The sequence below is a fragment of the Gossypium arboreum genome, chromosome 6 (genome assembly GCF_025698485.1).
Source record: "Gossypium arboreum isolate Shixiya-1 chromosome 6, ASM2569848v2, whole genome shotgun sequence".
Taxonomy (NCBI): Eukaryota; Viridiplantae; Streptophyta; class Magnoliopsida; order Malvales; family Malvaceae; genus Gossypium; species Gossypium arboreum.
The window spans coordinates 91,627,100-91,651,067 of record NC_069075.1 but is presented as its reverse complement, the minus strand read 5'-3'; positions in this window follow the sequence as shown (position 1 = coordinate 91,651,067).

The window sequence follows — 23,968 nt, the reverse complement described above, 5'->3', positions numbered from 1 at the left end:
TTCACTCTCTTGTTCGTCTTTGGCATGGTGAGTTTGCGTTGGATCAAGTATGTCCAGTAGATAATTAGGGATTCTCATGTTGTTCTTGTAATAGCCCATTTTTAGCGATGTCAAAAATAGTGGTTTAGGAACCACAATTCTGATGAGTAAATTATTATTTTAAAATTTATTTAATGTTTACGAGATTATATTAAGGTTGTATTAAAGTTTTGTTAAGAAATTTTGATATTTAAATGGTTAATTAGGTGAAAAGGATTAAACTATAAAAGGTGCAAAAGTTGAGTTATATTAGTTAGAAGGGCTAAATGGCTATGGAAGTGAAACTTAATGGACTTGAATGGTAAATATACCATTTAAGGTGATAATGGATGTGCATGGACATGGTTTAAATGAAATTTTGATAGTTTTTAAAGGTTAAAATGGAAATTGAGTAATTAAAATAATTTTTTTGAGCAAAAGACAACCACAAGGGTCAAAACATATTATTAAGTAACATCTCTAATTACAGCATTATGGATTTCCTTAGGATAATCCATATAAAAAAGCCATGTTTTGGCTTTACTACACATTTTAGTACAAATTAAGTTAGCCACGTTATTACATGACCGGTTTGACCAAAATAAATTGGCGGAATTAGACATGTTGTAAGCTTTTTTACACATATTTATTCTAGCGCCAATAATGGTACTGTCCATATCACCCTTTTTCAATTTGTTCACTAGCCCAACATTGTCATTTTCAAAAATCACATCACCATGATTATTAAGCTGGCCCGCAACCTTAATGCTTCTCTCTAAAGATATACACTCAGCTTCTTGCACCGAAATTCTACCCTCTCTGAAGCCTCCACTCCCCAACACAAAACCTTCATCATCTCTAATGATAACCCCATAACCCATCCTATTACCATTGACCGTTGCATCAAAGTTTATCTTAATAGCTCCTTTTAGTGGTTTCTCCTATTTCTTAGTAACATCAAGTTGGGATAGTAGGGGAGGATTCAACAAATTGTAGATAAGAAATTTGTTAATAAGGTTGCTAACCCTATCACAAATGGTTTGTGCTTTGTATACTTGGCCATTAAAGATGAAATTGTTCCTACTGTTCCAGCAGTTCCATAGCGTAGTATGCAGGTTCGCATTTGCCTTTTCATCAAGGATTCTCATCATATCTTCAATCTAGTCGATACAACTATCATACTACTTCACTATTTTGCCCATATCCCACCACCTATGGAAAGAACTTCGCGGGACGTTGTACAGTCTCTAAGGGCATGTAAAAGAGTTTCTGTGTTAGCACCATAGCTGGGGCAACTTTGATTAAATCCATTTCTGATGGATGCTATTTTAACGTAAGTGGGGAGAATCTCATGACCTACCCTCTAGGGAAAAACTCTAATTTTAGGAAGAGGATCAAGTTTCTAGATGGTTTTCTAATAGAATCTATGCGGGTCATACGCCAATTCTTTTAACAGCAGCCAAGAATAAGTTGTTTTTGAAGAGAAGTACCTATGAGGGTTGTGAAACCACACCATTCTATCTCTTTAGCCCTCATTACCGATTGGTATATTGCATATTCTATACCCCCAGTCTTTTCTGTATAGCAAATTAACTTTATTAATATTCCAGCGCCTTTCGTTATCCACCTAAAGATCTCTAACATTGTTAATACTCGGGGTAAGCATATTTGAATCCTGGGTACTACCATTTAGACCTTCCATTCCCCAATTATCAGCCCGAATATTAATGCTCTCACCATCACCAATTTGCCAACCAAAATCATTTTTTAGAATCTCAGTAGCAGCAGCAATACTCGACCAAGTAAATAAAGCTCTATTTATCTTTTTAGTGTTGAAAATATTTCCATCGGGAAAATATTTGGATGACAACAAACTTGACGACTTAGTAGAAAGATATTGAATAATCTCATGTTACGTAAACTAATACCACCCACCCCTTTTGGCTTATAGAGAGATCTTTAAGGGAGCATGGACCAAAATTTTCCTTTTTCCCTTCCAGACCACCAAGTTCTGCTTAGCTTGGTTTGAAAGTCCTTTAACACCCCATTTGGGGCAAAGAAGATAGAAAGCGCATAAGTGGGAATAGACTGAAGCACCGCCTTGATCAGGATCTCTTTACTGCCATAAGATAGAAGTCTTTTTGTCCAGCTATTAATCCTGCATGAGAGTCTATTAGTAATATCAATAAAAGCTTCTTTTTTCTTCTTACCAATAGGAAGGGGCTGACCCAAATATTTGTCTAACTTCTCAACAACCTTCATACTAAGAAGATCACTAAAAATTCTTTTTAGCACACTTGGGGTATTTGGGCTAAATAGAACCATAGATTTTTCAAAATTTATTTCTTGACCAGAGGCATTGGCAAAGTTTCTAAGAATATTAAGGAAACACTCTATCTAACTTTTTCTGTTACGCACAAATAAAAGAGCATCGTCTGCAAAGAATAAATGATTAATTCTAGGCCCATTCACACTAGCACAGATACCTCTTAATTATTATTGTTCTGCACTTGAATAAGCATCCTCAAGAATGCTTCCATGCAAAATAAGAACAAATACGGGGAGAAAAGGTCCCCTTAATTAAAGGCCCCTCTCAGGAAAAATGGTATCCAATAAAAAAATTTATTACACTTAACCAAATACTTAACGATATGGGCACAACACATAATTTTGTCAATCCACTGATTTGCAAAAACCATTCTTCACATGATCGCTTCAATGAAGTTCCACTCCACGCGATTATATGCCTTACTCATGTCTAACTTGATCACACAACCTTTGTTGGAGCTGTGATTGGAAATTTGATGATAATGGAGGAGTTCATGTGCAATAAGGATGTTATCATGAATCATCCTTCCCGGAACAAAAGCGCTTTGATTTTGGCTTGTACAATCAGGAAGGATTACTTTCAACCAGTTTTCCAATACCTTAGCAATAATCTTGTAGATATACCTGCACAAACTTATTGGTCGAAAATTAGTGAAGTCATAAGGATCCCTATTTTTAGGGATTAAAATAATAATAGTTTCATTTAGGGAGGAGATATTTCCCTTTCCATTAAGAACGTCCAAGAAAAATCGCGTAGTATCAACTCCCATAATGTCCTAATACTACTTAGAGAAATTACCAAATAGGCATCAACCCCAGTGGCTTTCCTTGGGTCTATCTATTTTATAGCTTGGTTGACTTCATTCTCATTATACTCACTCATGAGCCACTCATTATTTTTCCTCGTGATGCACTCACTCATGTAGCTCAAATCCAGATGGGTGATATCATTACCATTAGAACGAAATAAATTCCAAAAATAGTTTCTAGCAATATTACAAATTTCCTTACTATCCATGACCTAGTTACCATTCTCATCTTTGATCTTATCAATACTATTGTTTTTTAAACGCCCTATAGCTTTAGCATGAAAGTACTTTGTATTTCTGTCACCTTCTTTGAGCCATTGAGTCCTCGATCTTTGTGCCCAATATCTCTCTTCCCTTGCATACAAATAATTCAGCTTACACTGAGACTCCCTTAGCCTCTTTACACTGTCACCTCTATTTGACGAATCAATTATTTTATAAATGTCTTCCTCCAACCTGCGTATGTCTTTCTTCATCCTTCAGTATTTATTTCTTTGCCAGTTACCAAGAGACTCATGAACATTTTCCAACTTGTTCCCATAGTTACCCCCAACTTTCACCCATGCTTTGTTAATAATTCTCTTGACATCCTTCTCCAACGCCCAACATTCTTCATAACAAAAATGAAGTCTATTGTCATGGGGATGGCATTTAGGTTTACGACCATGTAAATTGAACATAATGGCATCATGATCAGACTGTGATTGCCTTATGACACTAGAAGCGATGAAAGGATACTTCTCCACCATAGAAACAGATGTAAGGAAACAATCAAGTCTCTCATTTATCAACCTATGCCCTTCCCTATTATTAACCCATGTGAACCACCTATGATTCGACTTAATGTCCACAATCTGACGCCCCCTTCCTTCTTAGCATCATTCAATATTGTGTTAAAGTCCCCACCCACAACCCACTCCTTATTGACAGCAACACCCACTCTTCGAAGCATGTCCCAAGAGCTACTCCTTTCATTAGGACTGGCATGACCGTAATAACCAATTACTCGAATGTTGCTGGTTCTTCCCATTTTGACAATAGACTTAATATGATGCTGTGAATAACTTTGAATAGTAACGTCCATTTCGTCCTTCCACATCAACGCAAGACTCCCGCTCCAGACCTTTGAATTCACCATAAGCCAATTCTGCATCCTGCTTCTAGTTTCAACCCTTTGGAAATCAGTAGCATTCATTTTAGTTTCGCACAGGAAAATACTATCGGGGTTATTGGCAACCAAAAGTTGCTTAAGTTCCTGAATTGTCATAGGTGACCCCAACTGGAGCGACGGAAATGTACAAGTGTACACAATCGCAATGTAACACCCCTAACCTGTATCCGTCGCCGAAGTAGGATTACGAGGTATTACCGATCAATAAACAATGTATAGCATACATTTATCAACCATAAAACATTCATTCTCATAAATCATTCAACACAATCACATTGTCCCTTAGAAGAGCCTATGAGGCCTTAAACATTGCTTTAGAATTGGTTCGAGACTAAATCAATATTATACGAAAATTTTTGGAAACTTAGTAAAATTTCAATCATACAGGGGTCACACACTCGTGTGAACAGGCCGTGTGCCTCACACAGCTCCATACACGTCCGTGTCTCAGGCTGTGTGAAAACAAAGCATACATACTAACTTGTATCACACGGCCAAGAACATGCCCGTGTGCTAGACTGTGTGAAAACTGGAGGATATACTGACTTATGCAACACGGCCATGTCACAAGCCCATGTGTGAAACCGTGTGGAGCATACTGACTTCAATTCAATTTCAACACCAGGGGACACATGGACGTGTCACATAATCGTGTGTCGCACATAGTTGAGACATACGCCCGTGTCTCTGCCCGAGTGGACAAAAATATGCCATTTGCAAGGCCAATTTGCCACCCCAACTTATGCTCACCTAAACAGCCAAAATGGTACCATTTCATAATACAATTAGGCAGCCAAAAACATCAACCAAATGCACAATTCATACAATATCCATTTCAACCAATTTCAATACTCAATTCAATGCCATTTACCTAATCAAATACTTATCAACTCAACTTCTAAAATCATACTTCATTAAAGCATTTCTCAAGCATTTATACTTCACAAAGCAATTAACCATATTCATACCAAACATGCCAAAGTAAGCTATTTCTATTTGCCAAACATTCATCAATATTAACACCATTTACAAGCCAACTTTCATGGCTATAATCACAACCAAAATACCACATCTAGCCTATACATGCCATATACCATATATACACAACTCAAAAGTACCAAATAGATGTCTGATAGGGCAATGATGTTCCCAACAACTTCTGGATCTAAGCTAGCCTTGATTCACTATAAAGCATAGAAAAATAACACTAAGTAAGCTTCATAGCTTAGTTAGCTCGTATGTAAATAACTTAATTCATCAAATAAATGTAAATCAACCAATTTCACATTAACTATAAACCTTTCTCATGTCTTAAAACATGATTAAATACCATCTCATTGAACTTTCTCTATTTAATACTTGAATAGGTTCTGTACATACCTGTGTCACCTCATACTAACCTCTTTCTCAACCACATCATTCGTTTACCAGTTGAACTATTCGGAATAGAAATTGGATACCAATAGTCTCATACAATAAGTATCTATACCATGGCCCGTAGCCAAATCAAGGTAACTTATCCGAAGAATAATTATCATGGCCCGAAGCCAAATCATCCGATATGCACGGCTCGAAGCCAAATCAGTATAACTCGCAGCTGAAGTGCTAATATCATGGCCCAAAGCCAACTCAACTTATCATCTAATAACATGACACTAGTATCCAATTCTATTCCTAAAGTTCAACCGAGCTTTCATATTTTCCGTTTCTATTATCAAATGCATTCATAGAGTCGTTTTTAACAATTCGAACATTATCCATAATCTCATAATCACAGTTTATGCAATATCAAAGCTTTTAACATACTTGTATAATGAAATTACCACATACGAACTTACCTCATATTTGTAATTGACAGATCGGATCAACTACTCGATAACCCTGCCTTTCCCCCAATCTAATTTCGGATTCTTCTTTTCTTGATAATTGAGCTAAGCAATGACCGAACCCTTCAAACGCTAAAATGGTATTCTTTCCTCTTGAATTTCAGAAATTGAAGAAGATGAAAGCAATAAAGTTTGTTTGTTTTATTTATTATCATATTAGTAATCAAATTACGTAAGTAACCTTTAATAAAACATTTAAAAACACCTAATCATATGTCCCTATAAGTCCACTAATGTTTCAAATGGTTTAATTACCATTTAAGGCCATCATATTTAAAAGCCAAAGCTATTTGACAGCTTTAACAATTAGAATGCAACTTTTGCATTTTACGCGATTAAGTCCTTTTTATCAAATTAACCCACCAATCAATAAAATTACTTTACGAAATTTTTACACCAACACAATATCATACTGTAAATGTGAAAATAATAATAAAATAAATATTTTAACTTCGGATTTCTGGTCCCAAAACCACTATTCCGATTTGACTAAAAACGGGTTGTTACACGCAACAAGTAATAAAGTGACAAGTAAATATCGAGTTATTGTACCCACAGGGACTGTCAAAAGAATTATTTATGAATGCAATTTAAAGTACTTCGGTGAGGAAAAATATTTTGATTTGAGGAGGTGATTAAAAACTAAGACTTTTAACTAAGTAAAATAAATAAAGAGAAAATAAATGCATTATTTCAAAAGATGATTTTAATCAAGATGACATAATTGTGTTAGATTAATTACATTTCTTAACTTAGAATTATTAAACTCATGTTTATGTTGTTACGAATAAATTCACAGCAACTCGATAATTTGCTAACATATGAACATACTTACCTACCAAATTCCATTTATCTCTTGACTATATCTCTATGTTAATTCAACTGATTAAACAAATTTTAATAAGCAAATAGGTTAATGCACATACGTACTTATGAAATTAAAATAATCTCTTGTACATATCTCTATGCCAATTCAAACAATTAATTCAATCTTATAAGCACATAAAAGATTATGTGAGATAACAATATATTTCTACCTTGAAACAGTTTAATCACAATAATCTTGCAAGTTATGCAAGGCTAATGTATTGCTAGATACCGTTGCTAATTTAACCCTCAGCTACCTTAGATGATTAAACATGCACTGATTAAGTATCGTGTCAATTAATTACAATTTCAATCTATTTAAATAATTAATTCATTAGTTACCTTACAATTGTGATGCAAGAATAACTTAGTCATGTTTTTAATTAATCAAAGATCTTACCGAGGCCTATAACAACACAAACACAATTTTAATAAATTAAGTAGATGAAATGCATTCAACCTAGCATAAATTAAAATTAAGCCATATCAATTAAATTAAACATATCAACATCACAAATATTCATAGATATGTTCATCATAACAACAACAAAATTAAAAGGATAGGGAACAAGAATAAAAAACGGTGTTTTCTCCCTGGCTTGACTAGTTTGCTCCACTCCTCCGCTTGTTCTTGTTGAACTGAGACTTCTATGAGCACTTGAATGCTACTCGAAAGTTTGGTTGATTGACTCTTTTTCAACAGGTGAAATTGGCAAGGGATTAAGGAAAAATGGATGGGAAATGAAGAGAGAAAATTGAGAGAGAAGAGGAGAGATGAGAAAGTTGAGGTGTGTTTGAAGTGAGCAGACAAGGGAGTATTTATAGGTTTGGAAGGCTGCTAAAAATAGCCAAAATCAGTAGCCAAAGACTCCCCCCATGGCCAGCCACACATGTGGCATGTTTGAAGATTTCAAACATGCTATTTTTAGGTATGCACAAATTTTGAAAGGCATGAATAGTGGAGGGGTTTGAATGCAAATTGAAGGAGTCTTCAAGGGCCATTTTGCTAGCCAAATAATTAGCCAAAAAAGCTTATTGGGTTAGCATGTGGGACGGTTTTGGGTTGCCCAGTGCCCGGTTGGATCGGTTTTCTCGATTCAACTCAACTGGGCCCCTTTTCATATAATTTATTTAACCCAAATTAAATTGGATTAAAATTGAAATTAATTATATTATGAATTGATACAAATAATTTGGACCGTCTTAGGCTGAAAAATTAATTCACCTTTATGCTTCAAAATTGCTTCTTGATTTTACGCTTCTAGTAGTATCTGCTAAGCCTTTTTTTGCCATTTGTGCAAATTTGTCGAAAATGATCAAAATTAATCAAATTTATTATAAAATTAAGTAAAATTAAACATGTTAATAATTTAAGTACAATTTAATTATTTTATAATAATTATATATTTTTCGACAAGAATTTTACCGAAATTGCATGAATTTAGTTAAAAAAAGTGTGTATATTTTTGTGTTTCCACCAACCCACGACAATTCCAACTGAGGAACTTCATTGGTCCTGGCGGGGCTATTCACTAGACACTGCCTTCAAAGGTGTTGAGCCATTCATCAGCTATCTGCGGACAATTCTATTTGGACTATCTACAGATAAGTCCCCATTATGTCTTCTAATTCTCTTCTTTTTTGACTTTATTTTTCCTGTACCATCACTTCCAATTTTCATAATCCATTTTTCTTGTGGTGTACTTTGCTCTGATTCGTCATCCGTGTCCTTGACTTATTCCATTTCCACAGGATTGTTTAACACTTCCGTCCCTATTGCCTCACAAATTTTCCTGTATGGCCTTCTATCATCCTCTTTATCCTCTTTAATCGTTTCTACACCATTCCTCCACAACCCATTGTTTTGGTTTGTAGCTCCTAAGGGAACTCTTAGCCAATTACTATATTGGAAAACATTGTTTTGACTCTCACTACTAGCCATCTTCTTCTCTCATTTTTGTGTCATGTGACCAATCAGCCCACAAATGTAACAGAATCTTGGCAAGCATGTAACACCCCTAACCTGTATCCATCGCCGTAATAGGGTTATGAGGCATTATCGAATACTACACATCATTCACAAACTTTCATGCATTCCTAATCTAAATCCATTCAACTCATTCACATTGTCCCTTATAAGGTCTTACGAGACCTTAAAATATATTTAAAAGATGTTCGGGACTAAATCGATAACATTTAAAAACTTTGGGAAACTTATAAAAATTTCATGCATTCAGGGGTCACATGCCCGTGTGCACAAGTCGTGTGAAAAAAGGGCATACATACTGACTTGCACCACATGCTCGGGGACAAGCCCGTGTGCCAGGCTATGTGAAATCTAGAGGGGTTATTGACTTGGGTCACATGGCTAGCCACAAGCCAATGTGCCAGCTTGTGTGCCAAACACGACCAGTAGACACGCCCGTGTGTCTAGACCGTGTCAAACCTGTAGGGTATACTGACTTAAATTTGAAGGGTACCCCAGGGGATACACGACCGTGTAGCATGACTGTGTGTCGCACATGGCTGAGACACACACCCGTGTCTCTGCCCGTGTGGACAAAACTAGGCTATTTGCAAAGCCAATTTGCCACCCTTTTTGCACATACCTACATAAGCTCATATGGTACCAATTTAAGTCACAAATATCAACCAAAACTCATCAATCAATACACAAATATACTGAATCCAATATTGCAAGCATATCATTTCACTATTTCTATCCATTACCAAAACATGCCATTGATAAACAACCAATCTCATAATCACCAAACCATCTCAATTTCCATAATAAACTTGCCAATCACATAGCCAAAATATACATACCAAAAGCACGTATATGAACATCTATCATAAGTCAAATTCACATTTAATATTACCATCATTCACAAGCCAACTTATATAGCCAGACAAAAACCAATATTTACAAGCCAAATCTCATGGCTAATATCATAACTCAAAACATACCAAGATAACACTAGCCTATACATGCCATATACCATATTTACTAGGCTTCAAAAGTACCAACAAAGTGATCGATAGTGTGATGACGGTTCCTGACAATCCCCGAATCCGAGCTAGCTATGATTATTTATAAAACATAGACAAATAACACACAATAAGCTTCATAGCTTAGTAAGTTCGTAAGTGAGTAACTCAATTCATCAAATTATTTTCACATTACCAAATCAAAATCACATTAACCACAAACCTTTCTCATGTATCAAAACATTATCAAATACCATTTCATTGAACTTTCTCAATCTAATACTCGAGTAGGTTCCATACGTACCTGTATCACCCTATACTGACTCTTTCTCAACCACATCATTTCTTTTACCCGTTAAACCATTTGTAATAGAAGTCAGATACTCAAGATCACAATCGATAAGTATCTATACCATGGCCCATAGCCAAATCAAGGTACCTTATCCTGAAGTACCTATACCATGGCCCGTAGCCAAATCAAGGTAGCTCCTCTCTAAATACCTATTCCATGGCCCGTAGCTAAATCAAGGTATTATTCGCACCCGAAGTGCCGATATCATGGCCCAAAGCCAATACATTAACCTAATGACATGTCATTAGCATCCTAACTATTCCTAAGGTTCAATCGGGAAGTTTCACTTGTCTTATTCATCGTCGAACACATCCGTATAGTCATATTTCACCATTCAAACATTATTCGTAATTCATAATCACCTTTTATGCAATACCTAAGCATATAAAGTACGTTTATAATGAAATTACCATATACAAACTTACCTCGTACTTGAAATTGACGAATTGGATCGATTACTCGATAACTTTTGATTTCCCCCAATATAACTTCAAATTCTTTCTTTCTTGATCTATATGTATTCAAAATTTACCCATTTAGTCAACTACTCATTCAATTTAATCCTTAAACACATATTTGGGCATTTTTACACTTTATCCCTAAACTTTCACATTTCTTACAATTTAGTCCCTATTTCACAAATACACAAATTCATGAAATTTCATTAAAACTAAGCTTAGCCAAATTTCATATAAGTCCCTAGCTGCCCATATTTTTCATTTATTTCATATTTAAACCCCTCAATTTGCACATTTCACAAATTAATCCTTATTTGACATTTTTGTCAAAATTCACTTTATAAAACATTAAAATCTATCAAAAATTATTCATTTTTCATCATCATCTATCACAAAGCTCAATCATTAATCAATGTAACTTCACAAAATCATCAAAAAATTCAAAAATTAAGACATGGGCTAGCTAAAACATAAAGCAACGATCACAAAAATGTAGAAATCATCAAAAACTGAGCTAAAACCGTACCTTAATCAAGGAAAGAGTTGGTTGAACCCTAGACGAGTGTGAAAGCTTCTTATTCTTCTTTAATTTTGATTAAAAGATGATGATAACACATAATTTTGATTTTGGTTTTATTTATGTTAAGTTTATTTACCAAATTACATATTTAGTCTTTATTAAACCATTTAAAATCATCATAATATATGCCCGTTTATGACCATTCCCACTATCAATGATCTATTTACAAGATGAGGACCTACCATTTAATAAGCCATGGCAATTAAGCACTTTAAACAAGTAGAATGCAACTTTTTCATTTTACGCGATTAAGTCCTTTTTCTCAAATTGAGCTATTAAACGATAAATTAGCTCACGAAATTTTCACACATATATATTCACATGTTGTAAACACAAAAAATAATATTGAAATAATTTTTTGATCTGATATTTTTGGTTCCAAACCACTATTCTGATTTAGCCTAAAATCGGGCTGTTATAAAGTGCTCGTATCGAATTGCACATACTAACTCCTCCCCTTGATGATCAATATAATGAACAACCCTTCGCAGTGGCTTTTTTATATCAATAATAATTCTGATATACATATATTCTGTCTATCCTTCGTCTCTATCTCGCCAATCTATAGCTAACACTTCCCTTATCGCATTGCCAACCTCCAAGGGGATTTTTAGCCCATATACTCCATTGGTATATTCCTCTATTGTTTTGTCTTTACTATATGAGACCATGTTAAATAAGCATTGGTCAAACAACCAAGGGGAAAGGTTTAGAATTCTCTTTCTATCTTCTTCACTGCAAAATTTCACAAGTATAACACATTTTTTAAGGGACACAAAATTAACCTCCTCTTTCGTATACCATAATGACTTAAAATCATGATACATTGCCTCTTTGTTTACTTTCTCTGTAACACCCCAAACCCGGCCTAGAAGTTATGACTGGATCTGATGCGCCACATCGAAGCGTTTAAAACATTCCATATTACTTAGTTGGAAAACTTAGTTGGTGTTGTAAAAGACATTTTTAAAAGTAGGTTAAAGTGAATGGAAGCTGTGCACCAGGTAGGAAACCAGGAAGGAGAGGAGGTGAGTCCGTCGGACTGCTTAAGTACCAAGCTCCCTTTGGATCCAATCCTAGACATGCACATCGCCATTGCCACACTCTAACATCTCGTATGATTTGGAAAAACCGTTTGGTTATGTCTCATTTTAAGAAAATGATTAAGGTTGAAAAACGTTTGCTAAAAATATTTATTTTCTTGAAAAAAAACATTTACTTTGCGCGTCATCGTGATCTTTTAAAACAAGTAGTTTTTATAAAACGAACCCTAGTGCTAACCAGTTTAATAATCCCCAAAATAAAATTAATTAAAAAGAGCGACCTTATTACAACTTTGAGCATAATAAAAATAATCCAAATTAAATGCTAAACTTATTTAAAATCGGCAATCAATCTTCATGGCCACTCTGAATCCCTTGACTCCAAGTCCACCAACTAGGGCTCACCGCAAGGATGGAAGAGGAAGGTGCGTTGGGAAAACTCGGTGTATCTGAAAACCCATCCAAAGCCCAAATCACTCGAGCCCATTGGGCCTAAGCCCTATTCAGATAACGATTACAGTGGACCAAGCCCTTTTGAATCAAGATGCAAGGCCTTAGCCCTTTTAACATAACAAGATGGCCCATAGGCCCGATTCAAGAACATAGGTAACAATAGTAATAATGCATGCAAGCCCAACTGGGAGACTACTCAACCCACCAACCGCTACAGTCCCGTACCACCCTACACTCCACAAAGGCGACAACAATCGCTCAAATATCAAAAGTTGAGGCAAAGCCTCCATCGTGGATGAACCACATTCAAGATTCCTCCATCAATACCCCAATCCCATGCAACAGATATCAATAAAAGCATAAAATGCAAAATACAGTATCAATTATTCATGCATTTCAGCCATTTTAAACCCTAGAGGTATTTCGGTAATTATGCTCTTTAGGGGTAATTTCGTAACTTACGTAACTACATAAGCTATTCCAGTAATTCTTAACAATTTTATGCAATTTGATTCTACCCTCTAACTGACAGGCTACTTTGCCCATCTCTTACCCATATTGGTCCGTAAGCCCAATGGGCCCAGTTTTGGCCCGTCGAGGCCCTTTTTTCCGAAATACGCTAAAATGTCACACGAACCTCCTTACCACTTTGCGGTGCTAGATCTAACAATTACTCTATGTCTTAAGAGCATTCACATACTCATAAGCCTATGAAATGCAGGAATTTCGGCATTTCGGCTTTTGCCGATTTGAACTAAGAAAGGGTGTTCGGTACACACCGATTTCTGACGGCGCCTCGAGATCTCTTCCGATATCCTACAATTGATTAGCACAGTGCTTATTTACAAACCATAATCACTAAACTCCAAAACTTACTCACCCATGATCGAACCATGTCCCTACAAGCTTTTGAAATCTTACCTTTTGCCAAAATCGATAGCTAGCTCCGAATCCGATTGCTCCAATGATTCACGCTTTCAATCCAATACTTAAGAAGGCACTAATCATCGAAAGAAAACATCAGTTACAAACCCTTAAAGCCTTATGCTCAAATCGACAGCCTCCCTATATTTTAGGGATTTCGCTTTTCTTAACTTTGCAAAATAAGAACAGATCCGAGATGATAAGTACTTACCCTTACTCCTACTTGATTTCCTCGCAATCCGTGCGAGATCTAACCTTAGAACAATGGTCAAACCCGAATCCAAGGGTTTGAAGAAGTTTCGGCAATAAGCCCCTAAACCAATGGTACTTTCGGCTTTTGGGTGGTGAAGAGATGATAATGTGGGGCTATAACCTCGAAGTAAAATTGCCGTCAGGTATTTAGGATTAAGAAAAGATAATCGTAGATTAATAAAACAAAGAACATAGAAAAAAACCGGCTTTGAAGAAATCGGCATAGCGGTGATCACAAGATTTGGATTTTATGGATTCGACAATGATTTGATGAATAGCGGTATGATGAATGGTTGTGAAGAAGAAAATAGAAAAAGAAGAATAGGGAGGTGGTAGTTTGGCTAGAGAGGAAGAAGAGAGAAAAGAACAATCCTAAGGTGTAAAAGCAGAAGAAAACGGCACCATCAATACCCTAAGTGCCGAAATACTAACCTCATAATTCCCCTGCCAATTTTTCCCTCTTCAATTCCCATGATTCGGCCAACTCCTAGCCATATCCAAATCCCTTAAATCTCTCCCCTTATCCCTCCTTAATCCAAGCATTTAAACTGATCTAACTCTCCTCTAGCAGAATCCACCAGAACTCCAACACTTACCCCTCCTGCACTAAAAAAAATAAATGCATCCGTTTGCAAACACAGGGAATCGATCCCTTGCCTTCCCCAAAGCTCCACACGCCACTTTCCTAGGAGCCTAGTGACGTCACCCTTGCCACTTTACCAAGGCTCTTTTTGTGATGCAATTTACCCACAACTCTACTTAAGGGCCACTTAGCCAGAACCCCTAACTCCTAAGTCTAAAATTCCAAAAATTCAACTGGGTTTTGGCCAACTCATGGGCCTTCCATAAGCCCATTTACTTACTCAAAATATTAATTTCACATCCAAATACAATAATTTAAAGTCTTTATAAAATATTGAAAACCACGAATAAATCTGAAAAATCAGGATGTTACAACTCTACCCTCCTTAAAGAAATTTCGACCTCGAAATTTTACCTTATCGAAATAGTTGAGGGTCTTGTTGACGCTTACGCCTCCTCGTCTCCCAAGTAGCTTCTTCTTTGCCATGGTTTCTCCAAAGTACTTTCACTAGTGGAACTGATTTCCTTCTCAACACCTTGACGTCACGATCAAGTATTTGCACAGTTCCTCTTGAAAGTTAAATCGACTATACCTCGATTTACGCAAATCGGTATGATATGAGTTGGGTCGGATCGATACCGCCAAAGATGGATACATGAAAATGTCGTGGATACGATGCGCTTCGATGGTAACTCTAGGCGATATGCCACCGTCCAACCCGCTTAACAATTCGGTAAGGCCCAATAAACCGTGGGCTCAACTTACCCTTCTTACCAAATCTCAAAATTTTCTTCCAAGGGAAACCTTCAAGAAAACCATATCCCCAACAAATAACTCAATCTCTTTGCGCTTCAGATCGCATCGACTTCGTCTATCCGATGCCGCTTTAACCGTTCCTTATCACCTAACCTTGCTCTCGATTATGCGCCACCAATTCGGTCCAAGCACTCGTCGTTCACCTAACTCGTCCAACACGTCGGCGTCGACATCTTCGCCCATAAAGCGCTTCATATGGAGCCATCTGAATACTTGCTTGATAGTCATTATTGTAGGCAAACTCCGCCAATGGCGGTAGTCCTCCCAACTTCCACGAAAATCAATGGTACAACCTCTCAACATATCCTCCAGAACCTGAATAACCCTTTCCGACTGTCCATCTGTCTGTAGGTGGAAAACAGTGCTAAAATCCAATCGTATACCCAACGCTTCCTGCAACTTCCGCCAAAATCGAGATGTAAACCTAGGGTCTCGATCAGAAATTATCGACACTGGCACCCCATGCAGTCGCACTACCTCCGCCACATATAACTTGGCCAACTTTTGCGTGAGTAGTCGGTGCGAACGGTATGAAATGAGCGATTTTGGTAACCTATCCACCACTACCCACATGAATCTTTCTTGGTGGGTGTCAAAGGTAACCCACTCGAAAGTCCATTGTTACTCTTTCCCACTTCCATAGCGGAATTTTCACGAGTTGCGGTAATCCCGAAGGCAATTGGTGCTCGGCCTTAACTCTTTGGCACGTCGACATTTCCCAACAAATTCACCACCTCTCGTTTTAATCCGGGCCACGGTACATCTCTCGCAAGTCTCGATATAACTTATTCCTCCAGATGCATGGCACGTAGTCCACCATGTGCCTCTTTCGTAATTAATCGCCTCAATTCGGGGTCCTTTGGAATACAAACCCTTCCACGAAAGCACGTAACTCCTTGATGTTCAACCCAAAATCCTCGTTCTCACCACTCTTAACTTGTCGGAACCAAAGAGCTAATGAATCGTCCTTCAACTGTTTTTCCTTAATCTGCTCAGTCCAAGTAGGCCTTACTTGCAGTTCGCCAACAAGCTTCCATCGTCGTACAGACTTAATCGTGCGAACAAGGCTCTCAAATCAAGTAACAACCCTTCGACTCAACACATCCGCCACCACATTAGCCTTTCCTGGGTGGTACTCTATCGAACAGTCGTAGTCTTTAAGCAACTCCACCCATCTTCGTTGCCTAAGATTCAACTCCTTCTGAGTCAACAAATACTTTAAGCTCTTATGATCGTGTATATAATGCACTTCTCCCCATATAAGTAATGTCTCCAAATTTTAACGCAAAAATCACCGCTGCTAGCTCCAAATCATGCGTAGGGTAATTCACCTCATGAGCCTTAAGTCGTCATGGTGCATAGCGACCACCTTGCCCTCTTGCATCAAGACACAACCTAACCCCACATGCGACGCATCGTCAGATCTGATAAAGTCCTTCCGGACACCGGTTGAATCAACACCGGCGCTTCACCAATACCTTTTTCAACCGATCAAAAGCTTTTTGTTGTTTCTCACCCGGACAAATGGTACTCCTTTCCTTATGAGTTTTGTCAAAGGTGCCGCCATTACCGAAAACCCTCCACAAACCTTTGTAGTAACTCGCCAACCCTAGGAAACTCAATTTCCAATCTTGACCTAGGTGGCTTCCATTCCGAAATCGCTTCAATTTTATGAGGATCCACCTTAATCCCTCGGCAGAGACCACATGCCCTAGGAAAGTTACCTCCTCAACCGAATTCGCACTTGCTGAATTTCGCATAGAGCTCCTTTTCCCTTAACACTTGCAGACAATCTGGAGATGCTCATCATGCTTCGCCTCCGTTTGAGTATACCAGGATATCGTCGATAAAGCGACTACGAACCGATCCAAGTAAGGTTGGAATACTCGGTTCATCGATCCATAAAAGGCTGCGAAAAGGCGTTAAATCACCCAAATGGCATGACCACAAACTCATAATGTCCATATCGAGTTAAATCTTTGTTTTGTGAATATCCCTTCTTTTACCCTTAGTTGATGGTATCGAGCGAAGATCGATTTTGGAGAATACCGAAGCTCCCTAAGTGATCAAGCAGATCGTCAATTCTTAGTAATGGATACTTATTCTTAATCGTCAGTTTGTTCAACTGGCGATAATCGATGCACATGCGCATCGTTCCGTCCTTTTTCTTCTCAAACAGGACCGGTGCTCCCCAAGGAGAAACACTAGGCCTAATGAAGCCTCTATCTAATAACTCTTGAATTTGAGCCTTTAGCTCCACTAACTCCTTCGGTGCCATCCTATAGGGTGCAATAGATACTGGAGTTGTTCCAGGCAACAAATCGATTCCAAACTCAACTTCCCGATTCGGAGGTAATCCAGGAAGCTCTTCCGGAAAAACATCCCAGAATTCCCGAACAGTTCTGATGGTCTCCACAGTCAGATCCTCAGTTTCAGTTTGGCTTACCAAAGCCAGATATGCCTCGCATCCCTTGCGCATCAGTTTCTCAGCCCTCAACGCCGATACTACATTGGATAAGTAATCCCTTCGTTCTCCAATAATCATTACCTCTTCATCATTGACAGTCCTTAACACCATCCTCTTAGCTGCACAATCCAAAGTTGCCTTATGCTTGGTCAACCAATCCATCCCTAGTATCAAATCGAATTCTTCAAGCGGTAACTCCATCAAATCCCCACGAAAACCACCTCGAATCTCTAGAGGCACCTCCTTGAAGAGTTTCTCTACCTTAACCGAATGACCCAAAGGACTTATCACAGACACCCCACATACAGTCTCCTCGGAATGCACACCCAGTACCCCAGAAATGTTATATGCCACATATGAATGGGTTGATCCCACATCAATCAGAGCAGTATAAGGTATACCATAGATAAAGAACGTACCAGTTATGACATCAAGTGCGTCACCCTCCTCGCGGCGACGAGCAGCATACACCAAAGCTGGCTGACGAGCATCCGTGTTACCAATACCCCTGCCGGGTGCCCCACGTCCACGGCCATTACCACCGCGACCTTGTCCACAACCTCTTGGCAGCGGCGGTCCATCCCTCACAGGTTGAGCCGGTCGCACAACCCCTTGTTCGGCCACCTGAGCCTGAGTGGCCCTCCTAGGACAATCCTTAATCCTATGCTCCTTAGACCCACAACAAAGACAAGCTCCAGACCGCTTCCAGCACTCTCCTTGATGCATTCTGGCGCAATCTCCACAAGCTTGCAGTCTATCCGTGTTCACTGGGCCGCCGAACCGGTTCCTCCACCCTAGCTCTCTTAACATTTCGATTTGCAACACCACCGGTCCAAAGATCCCTCTGAACCGATTCCGATCCTTATCACGATTCCTCCGTTCAGTTTTGTAACACCCTGAATTTGGGCCTAGAAGTATTGGGCCTTGAGTGGGGGTCCGTAAGGAGGTTGTATATAGGTATTTAATTGTGCAATGAAATGACATAATTAAATGTCCGCTTTGGTGGTTAATGGCCCTGAGAAGTGTTAGAGAAATCTTGGGTTCAAACTTGGGCTTTAGCAAAAATTTTGGTATTAAGTGAAAAAAACCTGAATGCTTGGATGAGGGTTTTTAAATTATTGTGTTAAATAAATGACACAAGGAAGCTTGTAGTCTAGTGGTTGTGGCGTCATTAAGGTTGTATGGGAGCACGGGTTCAAGCCTTGGCTCGGCAATTTATTTTGGGTTTTAAAGGGAACACGGACTTTGGCCTTTAAACCTTATAATTAATTGGGGATAAAATATGACACAAAAAGCCTTGTGGCCTAGTGGCAAGTAGCGTGTGGAGCATTTAAGGGGAGGCATAGGTTGAATCCCATGGCAAGCAAAGAGCATTTATTTTGCTAACAGGGGCGGCAAGAGTTGGTGTTGAATTTAAACTCTAATGTTGGAGGATCCCACATCGAAGCTAATATAAGAGTGGTTGTGAAGTCGGCTTTAAATAGAGGAACCATGAAGAGAGTAAATGTACCTTTCTTGGTGATCCCTTTCATTTGTATGGCGTGCTTTCGTTTGGGTTGGGCGTCGGCTAAGAGTGCTCGAGCGTGGATTAACTCCGATCTCCTATCGGTTTGTATTTATCACTACTCTTGTTGTTGGATGGCTACTTGGACGCGATGGTAGAAAAGGGCCATATGGGCCCAATGGGCCTCTGAGCCCAATTGGATAAGTTGTTTGATTGTGTAGTAAATATTGGACTAGGCTAGGTGAATCGCATATCGTGGCTAGGTTTGGGCTAAAAGGGCCACGAGCGTGTGGGCCCATTTGGTAGAGAATAGGCTTTAGGCCCATTCGTATTGTTATCCATGTTTAGAATACTTTAGTTTACCAATTCTTGAAATGCCTTCGACTTGTAAAATTACCAAAGTACTCGATTTACGAATTACCGTTTTACCCTCGGTTTATAGAATTCTTGTTTTACCTCGATTTGTAAAATTACCGTTTTACCTCGATTTATAGAATTATCGTTTTACCTCGATTTGTAAAATTACCGCTTTACCTTCGATTCTGAAATTACCGTTTTACCCTCGGTTTACGTAATTACTATTTTACCCTCGATTTGAAATTCTTGTTTTACCCTCGGTTCTGAATTATTGTTTTACCCTTGATTCTGAAATTCTTGTTTTACCTCGATTTATAAATTACCGTTTTACCTTCGATTTGTAAAATTATCGTTTTACCTCGATTCTGAATTATCGTTTTACCCTTAGTTTACGAATTACTATTTTACCTCGATTTATAAAATTACCGTTTTACCCTAATTTACATAATTACCATTTTACCCCGATTTACATAATTATCGTTTTACCTCGATTTACGAATTACTGTTTTACCCTCGATTCTGATTTTCCATTTTACCTCGATTTATAGAATTACTATTTTACCCTTGATTTACTGAAATTCTTGTTTACCCTCAATTTACAAAATTACTAAAATACCCTTGGTTTGTGAAATTACCGCAATACCTCAATTTGTAAAACTACCAAAATACCCTGTATGGTAAAATGACGAATATGCCCTTATGTTCCGTATGGTGATGTGCTTAGGATTTACATATATTGATATTGGATTAGTTAAGTTTGAGTGACGGTGGTGGTTATCGAGGCGATTGATTTTGGAAGTGTTTCAACTTCAACCCATAACAGTGTGTACTAACCCTCTAAATAGCTTAGATTAATATTTTTGAAAAGCCGAAAGCTTCATATTTTAGTGATTCGGAATTAATATTTAGATCTATTTTCACGCACGTTTAAGTTGGATTCTAGCGGATATGGGGTAGGAAGGTATTTGGAACGTTCTTCAATGAGTAGATCTCTTGGTAAGTATTGAACCTTCTTTCCATTTGTATCTTGTGGTTTAAGAAAAGTGAAAACCCTCTCGTCGACTAAGGCTAAAAGGGTTTTTGGTGTTATTTGGTTTGTTGGTGCTAGTGAGGATTAAAGGCTACCGATCGAGGAGTGTGTGAAAAGCTTGGATCATCGGATGACTAAATCTAGTCATCAACTTCGGTAAAGGTATGAACCCAAGGGCCATTGTGGATGGTGGCGAATGTGTAAGTGATGATAATAGGTAGTTTTCGATTTGGTTTAATAATAACATGGTCTAATCTATAAGTGGTTGATTATAGGACAAATCGCATAGGAGATCTCGTCAAGGAATATCGCAAATCGGTGTGTAACGAACCCTTTCATAGCTTAAAGCGATAAAATGCGAAAAGCGAAATGTCGAAATTCGGTATTTCGAGGACTTGTGAGCAATGACGCTCACTAGTTAGTTAGAATCGATGAGGCGATGATCGAGAACGATGGAAGCGGTAAGAATGTGATTTTTGGCATTCTTGGTAAGTTGGGCCTCGAGGGGTCAAGTGGGGCCCATTGGGCTTTCGGGCCCATTTGGGTAAAATTGGTAGAGAACGAAATATGTTAAATTGCATGTTAAGACTGTTATCTTGTTATGGACATAGGCTAAATGGGCCTAGATGACAAAATCGGTGAGTAGGGCCCATTAGGGTTTTTGGCCCAATAACTCGTTTTCGCTAAAAATGGGCGAAATCCTTGTTTGCACCCATGAATTGTTTGTAACCGTTAATGAACATGGAAACCCTAATTTTTGGTAAAATTACAAGATTACCCTTATAATATGAAAATGACCGTTTTGCCCCTAGGTAAAAATGACCATTATACCCCTAGGGTTTATATATGAACTTAACGCATGGGATTTTGATAAACATGATATGTATGATATGCACATGATATGTATGATATACACATGACATGTATGATGTGCACATGATATGTATGATATGCACACGAGATGTTCACAAATGCATTGGGTTGGGTTTTTTATATGAATGGAGGAAGTGAAAAAGGGCTTATGCCCCAGTTATTAAAGGGCTTATGCCCCAGTTATCAAAAGGGCTTACGCCCCAGTTATTAAAGGGCTTATGCCCCGATTATAAAAAGGGCTTTTTCCCGATTATTAAAAGAGGCTAGGCCTCGGTTATATGATAAAGCAGCTAAGCTGCTAGTGGAGAGTTATGGCGGGGTGGGTCGAGTTAATCCCCACATGGTGTGTTAGTTGGTACGGGTGGAGAGTAGCGGATGGTGGGTTGAGTAGTCTCCCCAATTGGGCTTGCATTCTTTCATTGACATTATATGTGATATTGAAATGGGCCTATAGGCCATACCGTTTCTGATAAAAGGCTTGCCCGATAATATGAAATTTGAAAAGGCTTGACCCGGTGTTATGAAATATGAAATATGAAAAGGGCTATGGCCCAATACATGTTTGAGATTGGATTTGGGCTTAGACCCAACAGTCATCATTGTTTTGGGCTCGAAAGGGGCTTGTTGCACATGAGTTTCCAAACTCACCCCTTTCCTTAACCTTGCGGTGAGCCTTGATATGGGGACTTGGGCGGAGGATTGAGTAGCCACGGTGATCATCTTTTGGCTTTTAAACAAGCGTTGGTTTTCATTAAATTTCCTTTAATTATTATTTATTTTGGGTTGTAATAAGGCCATTTTAACTTTTCTTTTATTTCTTCTCGGGATTATTTTATTTTAATAACTTCAAACCTGGTTGATAATTGTTCAAATCAGCTAGACTTAGGGCGTGTTTTCAAAATGATACTTGTTTTCAAAATATCTCAACACCACGATTAATCGATTTATCAAATCGTCCACTTAAACAAATTTAAACTCGATATGACAAAGTGTGGCTATGGTCGTGGGCATGTCTAGGATTGGATCCAATTAAAGAGCTTGGTACTTAGCGACCTTCATGGCTCACCTCCTCTGTCTCGGATACCTACACGGTGCCCGGCTTCCATACACTTTGTTAACTCAACAAAATATATGGTTTTAAAACACTAAAACGGAACGTGGGTTTTCAACTCCAATGTGGCACGTCAGATTCGGCCATAACGTCTGGGCTGGGTTTGGGGTGTTACATTTAGTGGTATCGAGCTAAGTTGCAACAACTCGGCTATGGATCGGTCCAAAATTTTTCAAAATTTAGGCCTAAGAGGGTATTTTTGGAAATGGTTTTGAAAAGTTCATTTTAAAGATGTTTTGCGGAGGATATATGTTAAAATGGTCCAAGTTTTTTTGTTTTAAATCAAGAGTTTCAAAATAAAGGGTGTTTTCAAATCAAAGTTTTTAAATTTCTATTTTCGGTGATCAAAAATATGGTTTTGAGTTTTAAATGGATTGAGAAAGAAGTGGCATACTTGAATCCCGGCACCAAGTCTGTAAGTATTTCTGTTCCTCATATTACTCTATATTAAGATATTACTGTAGATAGAACTGAGACCATATCATGACATTATGACTAGGGCAACCCTAAAAACTCTAGAATATCGAGACTATAGCTAGGCTATGATTCTGTGAAAATAGAAACTTTAAAATACTATCTCTGCATAAGACATGTGAATAAATAGTAAAATTTTTTAGATCTTTGTAGTTAATTGATATGTGTACTAGCAATGTAGAGTATTGATATGAATTCTGAGGGTAAGCAAAGTCTACCAACTTCGGGTAGCGATAACTCGGAGCTTGGTACTGAGGCACTGGTCGAGTTAGTAAGGAAAGTGGTAGAGGAAGTATTGGATACCAAAATTAAGGAAATTAGGGAAACGCTTCAAGCAGGGTGCTTGGAGCGTAAGAAAAGGAAGGATTCTAGTTCTCAGAAAACCAAGCCTCGTTCTGTGAAACATGTTAAGGCACGACCAACCTATCCAATCTGCAAAGACTACAACGGACGTCATCCGGGTGAATGCCATAGGAAGACAGGAGCATGTCTTAGATGTGGGTCCAAGGAGCATCGAGCTCGGGATCACCAAGTTTATTTTATTTAAATATGTGTTATGAATTGTATGCGTGCTTGATAAATGTTTCTTTACTTTGGTAATTAGATGTTCGGTCGTACTAAGAA